Source organism: Lissotriton vulgaris, chromosome 2_2 (assembly GCF_964263255.1).
Source record: "Lissotriton vulgaris chromosome 2_2, aLisVul1.2, whole genome shotgun sequence".
Classification (NCBI taxonomy): domain Eukaryota; kingdom Metazoa; phylum Chordata; class Amphibia; order Caudata; family Salamandridae; genus Lissotriton; species Lissotriton vulgaris.
The window spans coordinates 109,330,537-109,346,058 of record NC_141688.1 but is presented as its reverse complement, the minus strand read 5'-3'; the positions used below and the strand labels follow the sequence as shown (position 1 = coordinate 109,346,058).

Genomic DNA, 15,522 nt, shown 5'->3' with positions numbered 1-15,522 from the left:
ATTTGACTTGCCTCCTGAAGTCTGTGATATCATTCTGGCAGCCAGGCGTCCCTCCACGAAGTCGGTATACGCCTGCCGGTGGAAAAGATTTGTGGCATGGTGCACAGCAAAGGCTGTGGATCCTCTCTCTGCACCCCTTTCGGAAGTGCTGCTCTTCCTTCTTTCCCTGGCCCAGCAGGGCTCTGCTCTGGGCACTCTTAAAGGGTACCTTTCTGCTCTATCCGCCTTCTTAAGGCTACCTGATCAGCCTTCTTTACTCAAGTCCCCCATTGTAAGTAGATTTCTGAAGGGCATCACACACATGTTCCCTCCTGTTCCCTTCGTGATGCCCCAGTGGGACTTGAATCTTGTTCTCACTTACCTGATGTGTGCTCCCTTTGAGCCACTTCATAACTGTCCTCTCCGTCTTCTCACGTTGAAAACTGCCTTCCTGGTTGCCATCACCTCTGCCAGGAGAGTGAGTGAGCTCCAGGCTCTTTCTTCTTCTCCACCTTTCCTGTCTGTTCATCCTGACAAGGTGGTGTTACGTACACGACCTTCCTTTCTGCCCAAGGTTGTCACGGCCTTCCACATCGGGCAGTCCATCACTTTGCCCACCTTCTTTCCGCCTCCGCATCCCTCGAAAGAGGAAGAGAGGCTCCACCGTCTGGATCCAAAACGTGCGCTCTCCTACTACTTAGATCGCACACGCCAATTCCGGGTGGATGACCAACTCTTTGTTGGTTACGTGGGCGCGAAGAAGGGAAAGGCTGTACACAAGAGGACCATCTCGAGGTGGACCATCTTGTGTATTTAAGCATGTTACTCCATGGCGAGGAAGGAGCCCCTGGCTGGGCTGCGGGCTCACTCCACTCGGGCCACGGCAACAACAACTGCCCTGGGCCGAGGAGTCCCCTTACAGGACATTTGCCAGGCAGCTATGTGGGCCTCGCTGCACACATTTGCAAGACACTACTGCCTGGACAGTCAAGTCCGGAGGGATGGCTTTTTTGGCCGTTCCGTCCTCCAGGACTTTCTGGTGTGATATTGGTTCGCAGACCCACCACCGGGGTTGGTATTGCTGGGGTATCTATTCTAAGGTAAGGAATCTATCACTAACGTGTCTTTTTCAGATGCACAAGTTACTACTTATGTAACGATATATCTTTAAGAGACATTAGTTAGTGATAGATTCCTTACCGACCCACCCATCCTCCCCGTTCTGCGAACTGATATCTAGGGTTAAGGTCATCTCCTTTCAGTTCCCTAGTTTCATGGCACCAGTGTTAGTTCTATCATGGCTCTGCGTATCTGGCGCGGAAAAGCTGTGTATCAGAACTGACGTCAGCGCGCATGGGCGCCGTCTAAGTACTCCGACGACGTCATCCCAGCGCTCACGACGCCGACGACGGTCGCGGAGCCGCAGACGACGCCTACCGGCGCGCAGGGGTATTGCTATGCAAACATTTCCGGATCCAGTCTGACTCCTGGGGATATTCTAAGGTAAGGAATCTATCACTAACTAATGTCTCTTACAGATATATCGTTACACAAGTAGTAACTTGTGCGATTTTAACAGTCTTTACTATTAACAAGTTTTTACTGTTAATGTATATGAAATTTGCATCAATTATACTGAGCACTTGTTTACAATCTTATGCACTTTTTATTTTTGCACTTTCAGCATTATTCTGCACGCCATGTTTTTTTGCTTCTAAGCATTTATGCACTTTATCTCGTGTCGCGTTACAATTTGATGAATTGACCTCGACAAGAACAGTATAGAAGTCAGAACATTTGTTGTTTATTATTTTGAATACCAGTAGTGTCAAAATCTATTCATTCGGGATTTATCCTGTGAAATTTATTAAATGGTACTGCAGTCCCTACACAGATATAATACCTTGTATAAGGGGTTGGTGTTAATAATTAGAGCTGAGTTCCAGAACATTGTTGTTTTTTAATCTCAACATACAAAATATTGTTTTTTACAAACAATGATCATGTATGCATGTATTTATTTATGCATTCATATATCTTGAAATGTTTAGTAATTCACTAGTGAATAGCAATATACAATACGATAAGATGTTGTTCTGATATCAAGTTGAAGTTGTAGTCTGTCTTCACTTTTGCTGGACATGTGACACGGAACCTGGGAGGTGGGTGTGCACTTGGCAAACATTTAATAACAAGTATGGCGATGGTGTTCCGCATGGGATCAAGGGCTTTGTTACAGCCCGAAACGCCTCCTCGTTCTTGGGAAACAAGGTTAAATAAAGACACCTAACCTGATGCTGCGGGGTCTGTGTCTCCTTCATTGCCGCCTGGAGGTTGCGGGCGTGGCACGTCAATTGGAAAATTCGGTTGAGACTGCTGTGCGCTATGCAGACATGTAGGGACCATGATCGCTGCAACTTAACAGTGAGTTGGATGAACTGATAGAGGACATCGGGTGGAAAAGCACAGTCTCCGGCACTCGTTTGATACCAGCCAACCAGTGAGCCACCAAATGAAGCTGGGCTGCAAGGTAATATGATTCGTAGTATGGGGCTCCCAATCCGCCCTGTCCCACTAGTAGTTGGAGTTTGCTAAGAGCTTTGCAGTGTCACTTATCGTCCAAGTCCAATAACCCTAGTAAGGAGTCCAACTCACGGAAAAATAGTCTTCCAGGGTAAACGGGTACATTAAGAAAGTAGTGCAATAATCGGGGGATGATTACCATTTTGGAGAAGGTGATTTTTCCAGTGAGGGCCAGGGGTAAATGCTTCCAGAATTTAGTCAGGGATTTGAAGGCTGTGAACTCATGTTTTTTTAAGCTCCCTTCAAATAAGTTATTCTGGGAATGATATTGGTGTATTCTGAGATAGCGAACTATTTCCCTTGCCCAGGTCAGCTAAGTACCGCCCATTGAAAGTACCCGTGCCACATCGTCAAAGCAAAGGGGGGAGATGCATGACTTTGTCCAGTTCACCTTTAGTCCAGCTGCCTCCTCAAAAGCCCAAAGAGTGGTGTCTATCACCACAGTGCCTGGGTTGCTGTTTCAGCGATAAAGCAGTAAGTCATCGGCATATAGTGACACTGCATGGGTTGTACCATCTAGTGGGATTCCCCTTTTCTCCCCCTTGCCCCGATGGCGGATGGCCAGTTGCTCCATGGCTTTGACGAAGAGAATAGGAAAGAGAGGCGGTATCCTTGGCAAGTTCCTCAGCCTATTGGGAAAGGGACTGAGATTAAGCGGCTGACCCTAGAGGACAGAAGAGTATACAGCAAATTTATATATGCTAGGAACCTGCCTATGGCAGGTCTGGTCAGCACTTTAAATAGGTAGTCCCAAGACAGCATATCAAACGCCTTCTCCAGATCAAGGATCAGGCTCTCTGCGTGTGGGTATCACAGCGACTAAAACCTCGCTAGCATCTCGACCATCTTTACCCTTCTCGGAGACCTTAACTTACACGTTGACGATCCCCTGGGACAGGTCTGCCACTCACCTAGCCCATGACCTTGCGGCATACCAACTGCATCAAAAGGTACCGCAAGCAACCCATATTAAAGGGCATTTCTTGATCCTATCTTCTCTAGTCTAAGTTAACTAAAAGGAAAACCCCTATCCCCCTCCCTTGGTCAGACCATTTCCTAGTCCCTTTTTCGTGGTCTCCACCAATCACGGGTTTCCACTCCCTAGCGATTCGTACTCAAATTTGTTCCTGGCCCAAATTGTCCGTAGAGGACTGGACCCGTGAATTGGAAAAAAGCAAACCTTACCAAGACGCCGATCCATCCGCAGCTAACAGAAAGTTCTCCACCTGGATTGAGAACCCACTCGACGCAGTGCTACCCAGAAAAACAATACAAAAGAAAGACAGACCTAACAAGTCCGAATGGTTTACCCCCAAACTACGTCTTCTGAAACAACAATGAAAAAAATTAGAAAGAACATGGAGAAAAGACTTCTCAATGGATAAGAAATCAGAATATAGGCCAGCCATCACAGCGTATAAATCAGAAATAAAAATAGTCCAGGCTTCCTACTATGAGGAAATGATTTTAGTATCAGCTAATTCCTCCAGAGAAACATTCCTTATCGCTAAAAAAACTACTTGAAGTCCCAGACCCTCCGGCGGCCCCCGATCTGTCCGGACGCCGCTGCAATGAACTAGCAGGATTCTTCTCCACCAACATCCAAAACACCCTCAGGCACCTCCCCCAAACATATAACAAGTCCACACCTAAGCTTATGGACTCGGAACAGCAGGAGAACAACAACCTCATAGAAACATTCACTCCGCTCACCCAAGAATCACTCCTTCCCATTCTACCCTCTGTTAAGAGTGGGTCACCCCTTGACCCGGCACCTCCCAATATTCTGAAACTGGTAGCAGCTACTGTTGCCTCTCCTATCGCTAATCTTATCATTGCTTCATTAGCATCCAGCACAGTCCCCCATGATTGGTAAAAAGCAATGGTGAAGGCATTATTAAAAAAACCTCACTTGGATCCGGCTGAACTGGGCAACTACCGCCCTATTTTGCTGCTCCCCGGAATCAGCAAAATTGCCGAAAAATATGTCAATCGCACACTCTCAGCCCAACTTGAAGCCCATAAACTGCTCCACCCCTCACAAACAGGCTTTCGCCCCTGTCAAGATACTGAACCCGCCTTGTTAGCAGTAGTGGAAGAATCAAGAAAGATTCTCGATTCTGGAGGATCCTCTGCTATAATCCTCCTCGACCTAAGTGCAGCCTTCTACGCGGTGAACCACCGCACCTTGGTTCACCATCTCAAAAAGGTGGGATTGACAGGCAGGGCCCTATCATGGCTACAATCCTTCCTGGAAGAAAGACACTTCCAGGTATTTGAAGGTGACATCCTATCCAAACCCTTCCAGCTGGAGTGTGGAGTTCCCCAGGGCTCGTCTCTGAGCCCCTACTCTTTTTATTGTGTACATGACCCCTCTAGCGGATATTGTATCCGCCTTTGGAATCCACATAGTCACATATGCTGACGACACTCAGCTGGTCGTGTCACTGAACCAGGCTGAACAGTCGCCCACCGATCGGCACTCCTGCCTCAAGGAAGTTGCTAACTGGATGAGCTCATCTCACCTAAAGCTCATTGGTGATAAAACAGAACTTATGCTGCTGGGCAACCAGTCAAGTTTCAACTCGAGCACCATGTGGCCAGCCTGCATGGCCCCGGCTCCAGTCCCAAAAAAGGAGATAAAATGGTTGGGTGTCTGGTTAGACCAAGATCTCACCTTTAGAGCCAAAGCGAGGAAGACCGCTTCTGCGTGCTACGGTTGGCTCAGAATGACCCTAAAAATACTACCCCTACTACCCTGCCACTCAAAAAATTACTGATTCAGGCGCTAATCCTCTCTAGGCTGGAATATGGTATCGCTCTTTATTTAAGTGCCCCAAACTCAGCGATTGCTAAACTGCAGACCATGCAAAATTCAGCAGCAAGACTGCTCATGGGCACAAACAACTGCTGCTCAGCAAAGCCCGCCCTACGCTCCCTTCACTGGCTTCCGGTGCAAGAGAGTATACATTTTAATGCTCTCTGTATCGCGCACAAGTCTCTGGAAGGAAATGGACCACCTATCACCAAAATCTTGATTAGGCCATACAAGGCTACCAGAAGACAGCGCTCGGACGAGCTCCACCTGGCTGAAGTACCCTGAATCAGAAAGGGCAGAACAGGTGGCCGTCTCTTTTAAACAATGCTGATAAGCTTTGGAACTCCTTACCGCTCCTCATCCGTAAGGAATCTAACCATCTTGTATTTCGGAGTCAACTGAAAACTTGGCTATTCCCATAAAGTATCCCCCCTCCAGCATCCGCTGCAGCGCTGGGATGCCCCCGGTTAGCCACGCCCTATATAAAAGCCTCTTTCATTTCATTTCACTACTGTCCCTCACATGAAAGAATCACCTAAGATTATGGGATGTGCTCCACCCAGGAACAAACCCGTTTTAGTCTTGATAAATGACTTGGGGCAGTATCTGGAAGTAGAAATCTGCCAGTGTTTTACCCAGCATTTATAATCTGTGCCTAGTACTGCAGTAGGCCGGTAGGATTACAGGTGGCATGGTTCCCTGTGGGGCTTAAGGAGGGAGAAGAGAAGGATTCTTGAAGGGACAACGCGAGTGTTCCAGTTTTGAGTGCCTCATTGTGCATGTTATGCGATAAATTGACAGTGAATCAGTCATAATGCTTGACGGCCAGACCATCCATTCCCAGTGTTTTATTCCTAGATAAGTTGTGTACAGCTTTGTTCACCTTCGCCACTGTGATGGAGATGTCAATCTCTTTGCGCTCGATAGTGAAGATAACTGGGGTGCAGGAGGTCCGCTAGGAACAATGCTACTGTTACGCCGGAACCACAGCCAAACTACAGAAAAAACTCCAACGCATCCAAAACGCCTCAGCCAGACTCATACTGGACATCCCCCGTCAAGCTCACATCTCCAGCCACCTGAAAGACCTCCACTGGCTCCCCGTCAACAAGAGAATAACGTTCCGTCTCCTCACCCACGCACACAAGGCCCTCTACGACCTAGGACCCGAATGCCTCAACACACGATTATCCTTCTACACCCCCACCTGCCAATTACGATCGTCCAACCAAGCCCTCGCCGCAATTCCGCGCATCCATAGATCCACCATCGGGGGAAGATCCTTCTCTTATTAGCAGCCAAAACCTGGAATTCTCCTCCCACCCACCTCCGCCTTACACAGAACCACCTCTCCTTCTGAAAGCAGCTGAAAGACCTCCACTGGCTCCCCGTCAACAAGAGAATAACGTTCCGTCTCCTCACCCACGCACACAAGGCCCTCTACGACCTAGGACCCGAATGCCTCAACACACGATTATCCTTCTACACCCCCACCTGCCAATTACGATCGTCCAACCAAGCCCTCGCCGCAATTCCGCGCATCCATAGATCCACCATCGGGGGAAGATCCTTCTCTTATTAGCAGCTCTCCTTCTGAAAGCAGCTGAAAGACCTCCACTGGCTCCCCGTCAACAAGAGAATAACGTTCCGTCTCCTCACCCACGCACACAAGGCCCTCTACGACCTAGGACCCGAATGCCTCAACACACGATTATCCTTCTACACCCCCACCTGCCAATTACGATCGTCCAACCAAGCCCTCGCCGCAATTCCGCGCATCCATAGATCCACCATCGGGGGAAGATCCTTCTCTTATTAGCAGCCAAAACCTGGAATTCTCCTCCCACCCACCTCCGCCTTACACAGAACCACCTCTCCTTCTGAAAGCAGTTAAAAACCTGGTTATTCGATAAATAAAGCACCCCCCCCCCCCCCTCAAGCGCCTTGGGACCCTCTGGGTGAGTAGTGCGCTATACAAATCTTTGAACTTGAACTTGCTGTATCAGGGAGTGGAGCAGGGGGAGCCCAGTAGAGGTCGCATTAGGAATCCTAGCATTGCGCATAGGATAGCTTGCTGTGAGCATAAGGTGGGCCTGTGGTCTCAATTCAACTCTGTTATAGAAGGCACATGCCAGGTAACAGACATGTTTATCCCCTGTAGAATATACAGGGAGCTGTGGAGACTGTGAGATTGTAGCAACGCAGACACTCGAGGAGAGAGGCATGTTGGTCTTTAGTTGCTGTCAAGGCTGCACTTGTATCGGCATTGTGAGTGGCCTGCCATTTGAGATGAAAAGTCCAAGAGGCACTTATCCCTTTTCAGTCAGCCCCTTTTTGATTCTGATTGTGATGCTTTTAAAGACTTTCAAGATGCTGCATGTGATGTGGATGAGTGATGAGGAGGAAGTAGACCGCCCCTGCCCCTCTCATTACACAGATGCTGGCATCTACCTAGAGCTACAGAATGCTAGTGGCCTAGATGCTCCTCGTGTGACTGAATTAGACTCCAAATTGTGTCCCTCCATTGATGAGAGCACATCATTCATGGTGAAGTCCGCAGAACAGCAGAAATTTTGCATCTCCAGTTGCCTACAATGACTAAGCCATCTGTTAATGGAAATCTTGCAGCCTTGGCTTACTAATTCAGAGCCCTTGAGTTTTAACGAGGCTTTGACAGAAACACTGATGATAATCTTGTCTAAACAATGTTGAGCTTCCCTTGTGGGTTGTCCGGTGAGTAGGTGCTGTATTCCTGTCACAGAGGACCCATCCTTCCTGACCCAACATCAGCTTCTGAGAGCTTGATGGTTCAGTATTCCAGCAGCTAGTTAGATCTCAATATTTTCCCCAGTGCACCTCAGGACAGAGTTGAAGCACATTGATGTTTTTTGCAAAAGAGTCATTTTCTCCCTGAATTGTCCCTGTATACTGGGACGCCACATGCATGGCTTGTGGGATATTGTGAGAAGGTGGCCTGATATGCAGTGCTCACTATTCTAGTGAACACTATGTATCAGTCCAGCAACCCTTATTGATGATTGGTTGTAAGTCAACCTTATAGACCAGCTATCCTAGTAGCGTGGATACGAGCAGTCTAATGCTAAAGACTCGAGAGGGCGTGTTAAGCCAGCTGTTTACCACACATATACCCCTTGAACACCAAGTGAAAGGACACCACACAAGTGTTATGAAAATAAACAAGATATTTATTAAGAATCACAACAGCCCTGTACTCTTTATGAGGACAGGGTACTAAGCACAAAACAAAACTCTTACGAAAATACTTAAGTTAGCACAGTATATACAAATGCCCGAGGGGCACGGAAAACCATATACTCTGAAAGTGGAATGCGAAATTACTAGCAGGTAAGTACAGTACTAATAGGCTTAGGAATTGCTAGGACTTGACTATAGAATCTTCAGATTACTTCTAGGAAGCCTAGGGGACTCGGGTGCAGAGTGTGCACTCTCACGCGTGATGCGGGACAAAGTCTATGGTAGCTAGTAATTGCAAAGTTAGTGTTCTCGGGCGAACCCGACCTGGTAGGAGGAAAACGAAAGTGGATTCTGACCCTTGGATAGTGAGGCTATGCTGGGGCACCGAAATGCCGAAGTTACCTAGCCCAGGGGCTGCAGCTGCATAGGTCTCAAAAGACGTCGGGAATCCTCGTAGACGGACCAGGAGCCTGGAAGAAAGAAGTTGCTGGCAGGCGACCAGTGAAGAAAGTTCGATGGATCCAAGCCTGGATCGAAGGAAGATGACACCTGAAAGCAGAGGGGACCAAGTTCGAGACTACTAGCCAGTAGTCAGGTGGCACCAGGAGGGCACCGGATGGTAGTCACCTCGACTAGGTGAGTGGGTGACGCTGTGCTCGCAAATCTCACGGACCAGGAGGCGTTGTCGGCGACCAAGATGGAGGAGCGAGCTGTCCCACGATGGATGAAGCTGTCGGCGTCGCTGGACCCAGGATTGGGCAACAAAGCCTTGGCAAATTCAAGCCCACGCGGTGGACTCAAAATGGCGTCTGGAGTGGACCAGGAGGGTCCGGGGTGCCTCTCTTGAAGAAAGGAAGCAAGGGCCAGTCTGGAGCAACCAGACCAGCAGCAGTGATGTCGTCGGGCGTCGTGAAGAAGGCCACAAGCCAGCCGGCTAGTAGCCACACAGCGCGGTGAGCACGCACAAGCAGAAGGGCCCCACGCAGATCGTGGAGATGCTGGAGGGCTGATCTTCGGTGCTGGAGCTGCTCAGGGTTGGGGCTTCTCGGACCCCAAAGCACTCACCAGTGGAGCACACGGTGGGCTTGTTGCAAAGAAGTCGTGCAGTCTTGGCGATCGTCGGTCCCTCGAGGTCTCGTCGCACTCACAGTTCTTAGCTTTGCTGTAGAGGTGAGTAGAGGTCAGAGGTGCCAGGGAAGCCGGGTCTCGTCGAGCTGGGTCGTCGGATTCGTGATGAAGGACTTGCAGCAGACCGCAGTGTTCTTAGGATGGTGCCTGCGGATGCAGGGTGACTACTCCTTAGCCACAAGGGAGAATCTTGAAGAAGAAATCTTGATGTCCTTTCGCAGAAAGTCGTGTCTTGATTCCAAAGATGATCTAATTTGAACAGGGGGCCCGCTCCCATCTTTATACTAAAAAAGGGGGCTGACCCGGTGACTAGGTCCTGCCTATGGGTTGGACTAGGAGGGGGGTGGTTACACCCCTCTGCCATGCCGGACTTTCCCCAGGCCAGGGGCTGGTGTGCCCCTGGAACTGGTTCTGACCGGCCTATGCGTAGTGAGCACCGGGGTGCCACTCAGCAGTCACCTTCCTGAAAAGCCCTGCCTACCCAGGATACACAAAACCATGTCTGGGACGGTGCTAGCACCGCCCCTGACAGGAAACCCTTTGTCCAGGCTCCCCTCGCTGGAAGGACTCCCAGCTGCAGGGGGTCAGACTCGTGTCTGTGGTGGCAGCGTCCATTTTGTGGAGCTGAGGCTTCAGTTAACTTTAACCAGGGTTCACAGTTACATACATGTCGTGTCCCTCTAGAAGGGTGGAATGCTAACCCCGTCGCCAGAATTGCCGAGGGGTTAGTATTCCAATTCGTATGACACCTTACTCGACATGTTTTGATAAAGCAATACCAAAGTTAGCATTTAACCGCGAGGATTATAATGCACTTAAGAGTATATGGTATGCGATATTATGGAACAGCTATTAGGACTTGGTTCCGCAAGCTGCAGACAGGCTCAGCTCATGCCAGAGCACCATCTCACACAATTCCAAGCACTCTGCCTTCAGGATTGTCAAGGCCTGCCATAGGAGTGACTGATAGGAATCTGTGTGTCCATTTTAGGGTTAGGTATAGGTATACTACACCTACAGCAAAGGGTGATTACACGACTTTGCCCCAGCTGTCATGCAGCCAGTTGTGTCAAATTTAGGAGGCCAGCCAGGGGTGGCATAATACATGCTGCAGCCCCTGGCAGCCCTGGGTACACCTATGCCCTGAGTTACAGGGTCTGATAAGGTGTAGCCTATGAGCTTTTACGGCCCACCCCTGAGGAATTTAGGAATGCCTTTGCTTAGATAATTAGAGAGAGACAGGATGCAGTTAAATATGTTTTAGGACAATCGTTGGCACAACTCACTGCATGACGTGCACCATGGGTGCCAGTCTTGGGATTAGGCATCTTTCATAGATGTACACCACTAAATTTTGTGGTAACATTCTGGCTTTTATTAGGCAATTACGTTTTACAGTTCCAAGATTTTTAGCGAAGAAGCTGATTTTGCACTTTAAGGAAAGGCATGCTACGGCCTGCTTTTAGGTTTACTCTCTCCAGACCGTCAGTTTCATCAGCAGTACCTGAAATTTAGAGGATGTTCTCTGTGTCCTACATGCCAACAAAGTTAGGGTCCTTGGGCACCTACATAGACAGCAGTCCTCTTCGTACTCTTCTCCCTCCGTAGAATTATTTTTTTCCCGCCTGACTGACGTGCTGTAACGTCAGACCAGTGGGCGCTGCAGATTGGTCAGCATGGTTATGCCCTATTCTTCTCATCTGACACCCACCTCCATGTTCCACATATTTCTGTTCAGACTTCAGCAGATCATAACTACTTTATGATTTGCTTTCTAGAGGGGCCAGGGGATGCATAGAAAGTCGAGGAATGATACACCTACTATTTTTTTTGTGCCCAAAAAGGCTGGAGGACTCACTCCAATTTTAGACCATCAACTTCTGAACACTATTCTTAGGGAGGATCAGTTCAAGATGTCGACCTTGGTCCAGGTACTTTCCACCCCGAAACCCTAGTCTTGCAGAAAATGCGCTTTCATGTACCCACCTTGCATTTCCAGTGATTCTTCCTTAGGGTTACTCTGGCATGAGAAAATTTTCAGTTTCCAGTCCTGCCCTTCGGAGTCACCTAAACCCTTCAGGTGTTTGTGATGGGGATGTCTGTGGTTGTGGTCGATCTTGGCATGTTGGGGATATATGCGTTACTCCAGTATTGGAACTTTCATAGATTCACATGCTTGAATCATTCCCCGTTGTCGAGATGGGAGTGCCCGGTATTTAAAAAAGCAATGCTTAGATAAATACAAAACAGAAAAAGGGCCTAGGCCCATTTCCATTTTGTAGCCCATAACAGTTATGTAAAAGAGACTAAACTTTCCCTGAACCAATCAGGACCTCTCACCCTCTAGAACACTTCTGAGAGAACTTAACCCCTCAGATTTTCTACCGCACGCTGTGCTAGGGATTCTCCTTTGAGCTCTGCTCAAACTTCCTCTTGCTACTTAAGATTTTGAGTTTTTTCCTGTGGATTTCATCTGCTGATACCATCTTCATTGCTGACTACTAATTCATTCTACCTGAGAATATCTGGAAAAGAGAAAAATGGTTTGAGAAGAGGCCTGTGCCACTTGTTCCAAGAAGAGGCTCTACACTGATGACCCTCATTCTGACTGCATTTACTGTCTTTATCCGGACCATCAAGCTAAAGACTGTAAGGTATGTCGTACCTTTTCGAGTCAAACTCTAAGAGACTGTGAAGGGCGCCTTTTGATATGGCTTCAAAAAGCTTAAAGCCTGAATGGAGGTTATCTCCAGTGATAGTGATGCAGCATCCTCTTCTTCATCTAGGATTTCTCAGAAGAGAAATAAATCACCTCATATTCATTCCTCAGAGGAGTGTCCTGTCAAGGCCCTCAAAAAGACCACTCATGGGTCTTCTGGGTGCAGCCCAAAATCTCCTCAAGATAGAGAAAAGTAGAGTAAGGGACATGCTTCGGGGGATACGGCTGCAAATAAGATGTGTTCTGAGCCATCTAAATCACCCCCTCAGGTCAGACAATCCTTCAAAAAGCCTTCCTCAATGCCTCCTGAGGTAAAATCAGCAAAATCTGCATCGTCAATGGGATTGTCGACAAAGAAGACTTCGCCGTCGCCTACGAAAATTGAGGTAAAGTTAATTTCAAAGAAGCCTTCACGGCTTGTGACTGATGGCTCTCTGTCAACGATGAAAAACCAAAGGAAATGATAGACGGAGCGTTGACAGTACAAGCACTCACCCCCAGTCAACTGATCTGGGTTTAATCCATCACCATTCTTTAGCCCACTCTGCCACCCCAGTTCAGACATGGCCATACGCAAATCAGTCTGACCCTGTGCCTCATGGGAACAGTCCAGCCCGAACTGCCAAGCCATGCCTTCCCTGGGCCGGAAACAAGCTACCCAGGACCGGTTTCTGGCATTTCAGCCGTCTTCAGCCCGGCTTGCTTGAATCCAGTGGCAAAGTGAGCAAGGGACTCACGTCTGAGCATACCCTGCCAACTTATGGCAAACCAAGAAAAACCAAAGGAAATGCTGGACGGAGCGTTGACAATACAAGCAATCACCCCAGTCAACTGATCTGGGTTTAATCCATCACCATTCTTTAGCCCACTCTGCCACCCCAGTTCAGACATGGCCATATGCAAATCAGTCTGACCCTGTGCCTCATGGGAACAGTCCAGCCCGAACTGCCAAGCCATGCCTTCCCTGGACCGGAAACAAGCTACCAAGGACCGGTTTCTGGCATTTCAGCCGTCTTCAACCTGGCTTGCTTGAATCCAGTGGCAAAGTGAGCAAGGGACTCACGTCTGGGCATACCCTGCCAACTTATGGAGACGGCTGTAATGCCAGAAACCGGCAGTTCAGGCTGGACTGTTCCCATGAGGCACAGGGTCAGACTGATTTGCATATGGCCATGTCTGAACAGGGGTGGCGGAGTGAGCTAAAGAACGGTGATGTATTAAACCCAGATCAGTTGACTGGGGTGAGTGTTTGTATTGTCAACGCTCCGTCCATCATCACCTTTGGTTTTTCTTTGTTCGCCCTAAGTTGGCAGGGTATGCTCAGACGTGAGTCCCATGCTCACTTTGCCACTGGAGTCAAGCAAGCCCGGCTGAAGACGGCTGTAATGCCAGAAACCAGTCCTGGGAAGCTTGATTCCGGTACAGGGAAGACATGGCTTGGCAGTTCGGGCTGGACTGTTCCCATGAGGCACAGGGTCTGACTGATTTGCATATGGCCAATCCTGAACTGGGGTGGTGGAGTGAGCTAAAGAACGGTGATGGATTAAACCCAGATCAGTTGACTGGGGGTGAGTGTTTGTATTGTCAACGCTCTGTCCATCATCACCTTTGGTTTTTCTTTCTCCGTCAACGATGTCACTATCGATGCCGGTATCGTTGTCGACAACAACAACTTTATCGACGACAACTGTTCTGACGACAGGATCATCGACAACTACAACTTATCCAGTATTATGGGTGTCTTTCATAGATTCACATGCCTGAATCATTCCCCGTCGTCGAGACGGGAGTCTCCGGTACATAGAAAAGTAATGGCCTATTGACATACATAGACAATAGTAGGCCTAAAGGCCTCACCTTAGTAATATATCCATGTCCTTTTGTAAAAAGGACCAAACTCTAGATAAGAGCCAATCAGCTATCGCCTCCCTCTAGAACCTTCCTGGCAGGAGCCTCAGTCCCTTAGATTTTCTACCTCACGTTGTGCTAAGGGAGTCTCCTCTGAGCTCTGCTCAGATTCTTTGGGTTTTTTTTTCACTTCATTAAATAACTTTGTTGTCAAGGATTATTTTCTACTATGGATTACCTTCAAATACATTCTTTAAAGGAGGTCTGGTAAGGAAAGACTGCAAGGTATGTCGCACTTTCTCAAGTAAGTATTTTGAGAGGTCGTGAAGGGCGACTTTCAATATGGTGTCAAACACTAAGACCAGAAAGGAGGTTTTTTTTATTTTCTATAGTGAATGTGATGAGGCGTTTACCTCAACATCTAGGAGATCTCAAAAGAGAAGAAAATCTACTCAAACTCATTCCTCAGGGGAACGTCCTGAGAAGGCCCTCAAAAAGACCACTCATGGGTCTTCTGGGCGCAGTTCTTCAGAATCTCCTCACTCTGTGGAAAAGGAGAGTAAAGGACTTGCTTTTGGAGAAAAATCATGTAAAAAAGACGACCTCGGAGCCGTCAAAATCACTTCCTCTGGTCATAGGATCCTTCAGGAAGGCGTCTTCTATACTTCCTGAGGTAAAGACTAAGAAGCTAACATCGTCAAAAGGATCGCCGACGAAGAAACTATCATCATTGCCTATTACAGCCTCTTCGTCTACGATGGCCTCGTCTACGATGGCCTCATCTACGATGGCTCGTCTACGAGGGCTCGTCTATGACGGCCTCGTCGACGACGGCCTCCTTTCTGACTGTTCGTTTACGACGGCTCGTCGACGGCCTCATCTATGACTGCTCGTCTACGGCGTCAACGATGGCCTCATCTACGATGGCCTCGTCTACGATGGCCTCATCTACGATGGCCTCGTCTACGATGGACTCATCTACGATGGCTCGTCTACGATGGCTCGTCTACGATGGCTCGTCTACGATGGCTCGTCTACGACTGCGTCGTCAACGACGGCCTCGTCTATGACTGCTCGTCTACGACGGCCTGTTTACGGCATCGATGATGGCCTCGTCTACGATGGCTTGTCTACGATGGCTCATGTACGACTGCGTCGACGACGACGGCCTCGTCTATAACTGCTCGTCTACGACGGCCTGTCTACGGTGTCGACGAAGGCCTCGTCTACG

At 48.5% G+C, this 15,522-nt stretch overlaps 1 protein-coding gene across 9 annotated transcripts in view; it reads left to right on the top strand.

The window, feature by feature from the left end:
- HERC1 (HECT and RLD domain containing E3 ubiquitin protein ligase family member 1) overlaps nucleotides 1-15,522 on the top strand; it is a 2,101,515-nt gene that overhangs the window by 1,437,246 nt on the left and 648,747 nt on the right. The gene's annotated exons all lie outside the window — the stretch shown is intronic.